Source organism: Amia ocellicauda, unplaced genomic scaffold (genome assembly GCF_036373705.1).
Source record: "Amia ocellicauda isolate fAmiCal2 unplaced genomic scaffold, fAmiCal2.hap1 HAP1_SCAFFOLD_188, whole genome shotgun sequence".
NCBI classification, from domain to species: Eukaryota; Metazoa; Chordata; class Actinopteri; order Amiiformes; family Amiidae; genus Amia; species Amia ocellicauda.
Window position 1 is genome coordinate 92,501 of NW_027102751.1, and position 5,034 is coordinate 97,534.

The window sequence follows — 5,034 nt, forward strand, 5'->3', positions numbered from 1 at the left end:
CCTGCTGACTGAGCGCTGGGAGCCGTCGGTCGGTCGGTCGGTCAGTGAGTGAGTGAGTGAGTGTGTTGCGCTGGAGGAAAGCTCCAGCCCGGCGTCCGTCCCCACCGGGGAGGAGTAGGCCTGCTGACTGAGCGCTGGGAGCCGGGAGCCTTTCCTGCAGTCAGTCGGTCGGTCAGTGAGTGAGTGTGTGTGCTGAAGGAAAGCTCCAGCCCGGCGTCCGTCCCCACCGGGGAGGAGTAGGCCTGCTGACTGAGCGCTGGGAGCCGGGAGCCTTTCCTGCAGTCAGTCGGTCGGTCAGTGAGTGAGTGTGTGTGCTGAAGGGAGGCTCCAGCCCGGCGTCCGTCCCCACCGGGGAGGAGTAGGCCTGCTGACTGAGCGCTGGGAGCCGGGAGCCTTTCCTGCAGTCAGTCGGTCGGTCAGTGAGTGAGTGAGTGAGTGTGTGTGCTGAAGGGAAGCTCCAGCCCGGCGTCCGTCCCCACCGGGGAGTTGTGCCCGGGCCCGGGCCTCCTGCCGACGGACCGTGTGGCGCATTGTCCCGACTGCGGACTTTCTCCAGCAAAAAGGCGGAGGTGCAGTACCGCCATTTCGCCACACGAGGGACGGAATGGCACCCAACTGCCCCCTGGTGTCGAAAAAGCGCAAGGGCACCCGGGCCGGTCCGCCCCAGGCAGCGGCCGAGATGCAGCACCGGGGGCCCGGCCTGCCTGCCCTGGAGGTCAGCCTGCCAGCCCTGGAGGTCTGCTATCCAGCCCTGGAGGTCAGCTATCCAGCCCTGGAGGTCTGCCTGCCTGCCTGCCTGCCCTGGAGGTCAGCCTGCCAGCCCTGGAGGTCTGCCTGTTAGCCCTGGAGGTCTGCTATCCAGCCCTGGAGGTCTGCTATCCAGCCCTGGTAGCAGCACTGCCAGCCCTGGAGGTCTGCCTGTTAGCCCTGGAGGTCTGCTATCCAGCCCTGGTAGCAGCACTGCCTGCCCTGGAGGTCTGCCTGCCTGCCCTGGAGGTCTGCCTGTTAGCCCTGGAGGTCAGCCTGTTAGCCCTGGAGGTCTGCTATCCAGCCCTGGAGGTCAGCTATCCAGCCCTGGAGGTCTGCCTGCCTGCCTGCCTGCCCTGGAGGTCAGCCTGCCAGCCCTGGAGGTCTGCCTTCCAGCCCTGGAGGTCTGCCTGCCTGCCCTGGCAGCAGCACTGCCTGCCCTGGTAGCAGCACTGCCTGCCCTGGAGGTCTGCCTGCCTGCCCTGGAGGTCTGCCTGTTAGCCCTGGAGGTCAGCCTGTTAGCCCTGGAGGTCTGCTATCCAGCCCTGGAGGTCAGCTATCCAGCCCTGGAGGTCTGCTATCCAGCCCTGGAGGTCTGCCTGCCTGCCTGCCTGCCCTGGAGGTCAGCCTGCCAGCCCTGGAGGTCTGCCTTCCAGCCCTGGAGGACAGCCTGCCTGCCCTGGTAGCAGCACTGCCTGCCTTCCAGCCCTGGAGGTCTGCCTGTTAGCCCTGGAGGTCTGCTATCCAGCCCTGGTAGCAGCACTGCCTGCCCTGGAGGTCTGCCTGCCTGCCTTCCAGCCCTGGAGGTCTGCTATCCAGCCCTGGAGGTCTGCCTGCCTGCCATCCAGCCCTGGAGGTCTGCTATCCAGCCCTGGTAGCAGCACTGCCTGCCCTGGAGGTCTGCCTTCCAGCCCTGGTAGCAGCACTGCCTGCCCTGGTAGCAGCACTGCCTGCCCTGGAGGTCTGCTATCCAGCCCTGGAGGTCTGCCTGCCTGCCTGTTAGCCCTGGAGGTCTGCTATCCAGCCCTGGAGGTCTGCCTGCCTGCCTGTTAGCCCTGGAGGTCTGCTATCCAGCCCTGGAGGTCTGCCTGCCTGCCCTGGAGGTCTGCCTGCCTGCCATCCAGCCCTGGAGGTCTGCTATCCTGCCCTGGAGGTCTGCTATCCAGCCCTGGTAGCAGCACTGCCTGCCCTGGAGGTCTGCTATCCAGCCCTGGAGGTCTGCCTGCCTGCCCTGGAGGTCTGCCTGCCTGCCCTGGAGGTCTGCCTGTTAGCCCTGGAGGTCTGCTATCCAGCCCTGGAGGTCTGCCTGCCAGCCCTGGAGGTCTGCTATCCAGCCCTGGAGGTCTGCCTGCCTGCCATCCAGCCCTGGAGGTCTGCTATCCTGCCCTGGAGGTCTGCTATCCAGCCCTGGAGGTCTGCCTGCCTGCCTGCCAGCCCTGGAGGTCTGCTATCCAGCCCTGGAGGTCTGCCTGCCTGCCCTGGAGGTCTGCTATCCAGCCCTGGAGGTCTGCTATCCAGCCCTGGTAGCAGCACTGCCTGCCCTGGAGGTCTGCCTTCCAGCCCTGGTAGCAGCACTGCCTGCCCTGGTAGCAGCACTGCCTGCCCTGGAGGTCTGCTATCCAGCCCTGGAGGTCTGCCTGCCTGCCTGTTAGCCCTGGAGGTCTGCTATCCAGCCCTGGAGGTCTGCCTGCCTGCCTGTTAGCCCTGGAGGTCTGCTATCCAGCCCTGGAGGTCTGCCTGCCTGCCCTGGAGGTCTGCCTGCCTGCCATCCAGCCCTGGAGGTCTGCTATCCTGCCCTGGAGGTCTGCTATCCAGCCCTGGTAGCAGCACTGCCTGCCCTGGAGGTCTGCTATCCAGCCCTGGAGGTCTGCCTGCCTGCCCTGGAGGTCTGCCTGCCTGCCCTGGAGGTCTGCCTGTTAGCCCTGGAGGTCTGCTATCCAGCCCTGGAGGTCTGCCTGCCTGCCATCCAGCCCTGGAGGTCTGCTATCCAGCCCTGGTAGCAGCACTGCCTGCCCTGGAGGTCTGCCTGCCTGCCCTGGCAGCAGCACTGCCTGCCCTGGTAGCAGCACTGCCTGCCCTGGAGGTCTGCTATCCAGCCCTGGAGGTCTGCTATCCAGCCCTGGAGGTCTGCCTGTTAGCCCTGGAGGTCTGCTATCCAGCCCTGGAGGTCTGCCTGCCTGCCCTGGCAGCAGCACTGCCTGCCCTGGAGGTCTGCCTGCCTGCCCTGGTAGCAGCACTGCCTGCCCTGGAGGTCAGCCTGTTAGCCCTGGAGGTCTGCTATCCAGCCCTGGAGGTCTGCCTGCCTGCCTGTTAGCCCTGGAGGTCAGCCTGTTAGCCCTGGAGGTCTGCTATCCAGCCCTGGAGGTCTGCCTGCCTGCCATCCAGCCCTGGAGGTCTCCCTGCCTGCCCTGGCAGCAGCACTGCCTGCCCTGGTAGCAGCACTGCCTGCCCTGGAGGTCTGCCTGCCTGCCCTGGAGGTCTGCCTGCCTGCCCTGGAGGTCTGCCTGTTAGCCCTGGAGGTCTGCCTGTTAGCCCTGGAGGTCTGCCTGTTAGCCCTGGAGGTCTGCCTGCCTGCCCTGGCAGCAGCACTGCCTGCCCTGGTAGCAGCACTGCCTGCCCTGGAGGTCTGCCTGCCTGCCCTGGAGGTCTGCCTGTTAGCCCTGGAGGTCAGCCTGTTAGCCCTGGAGGTCTGCTATCCAGCCCTGGAGGTCAGCTATCCAGCCCTGGAGGTCTGCTATCCAGCCCTGGAGGTCTGCCTGCCTGCCTGCCTGCCCTGGAGGTCAGCCTGCCAGCCCTGGAGGTCTGCCTTCCAGCCCTGGAGGACAGCCTGCCTGCCCTGGTAGCAGCACTGCCTGCCTTCCAGCCCTGGAGGTCTGCCTGTTAGCCCTGGAGGTCTGCTATCCAGCCCTGGTAGCAGCACTGCCTGCCCTGGAGGTCTGCCTGCCTGCCTTCCAGCCCTGGAGGTCTGCTATCCAGCCCTGGAGGTCTGCCTGCCTGCCATCCAGCCCTGGAGGTCTGCTATCCAGCCCTGGTAGCAGCACTGCCTGCCCTGGAGGTCTGCTATCCAGCCCTGGAGGACAGCCTGCCTGCCCTGGTAGCAGCACTGCCTGCCCTGGAGGTCAGCCTGTTAGCCCTGGAGGTCTGCCTGCCTGCCCTGGAGGTCAGCCTGTTAGCCCTGGAGGTCTGCCTGCCTGCCATCCAGCCCTGGCAGCAGCACTGCCTGCCCTGGTAGCAGCACTGCCTGCCCTGGAGGTCTGCTATCCAGCCCTGGTAGCAGCACTGCCTGCCCTGGAGGTCTGCCTGCCTGCCTGCCAGCCCTGGAGGTCTGCCTGTTAGCCCTGGAGGTCTGCTATCCAGCCCTGGAGGACAGCCTGCCTGCCCTGGTAGCAGCACTGCCTGCCCTGGAGGTCAGCCTGTTAGCCCTGGAGGTCTGCCTGCCTGCCCTGGAGGTCAGCCTGTTAGCCCTGGAGGTCTGCCTGCCTGCCATCCAGCCCTGGCAGCAGCACTGCCTGCCCTGGTAGCAGCACTGCCTGCCCTGGAGGTCTGCTATCCAGCCCTGGTAGCAGCACTGCCTGCCCTGGAGGTCAGCCTGTTAGCCCTGGAGGTCTGCTATCCAGCCCTGGAGGTCTGCCTGCCTGCCTGTTAGCCCTGGAGGTCAGCCTGTTAGCCCTGGAGGTCTGCTATCCAGCCCTGGAGGTCTGCCTGCCTGCCATCCAGCCCTGGAGGTCTCCCTGCCTGCCCTGGCAGCAGCACTGCCTGCCCTGGTAGCAGCACTGCCTGCCCTGGAGGTCTGCCTGCCTGCCCTGGAGGTCTGCCTGCCTGCCCTGGAGGTCTGCCTGTTAGCCCTGGAGGTCTGCCTGTTAGCCCTGGAGGTCTGCCTGTTAGCCCTGGAGGTCTGCCTGCCTGCCCTGGCAGCAGCACTGCCTGCCCTGGTAGCAGCACTGCCTGCCCTGGAGGTCTGCCTGCCTGCCCTGGAGGTCTGCCTGTTAGCCCTGGAGGTCAGCCTGTTAGCCCTGGAGGTCTGCTATCCAGCCCTGGAGGTCAGCTATCCAGCCCTGGAGGTCTGCTATCCAGCCCTGGAGGTCTGCCTGCCTGCCTGCCTGCCCTGGAGGTCAGCCTGCCAGCCCTGGAGGTCTGCCTTCCAGCCCTGGAGGACAGCCTGCCTGCCCTGGTAGCAGCACTGCCTGCCTTCCAGCCCTGGAGGTCTGCCTGTTAGCCCTGGAGGTCTGCTATCCAGCCCTGGTAGCAGCACTGCCTGCCCTGGAGGTCTGCCTGCCTGCCTTCCAG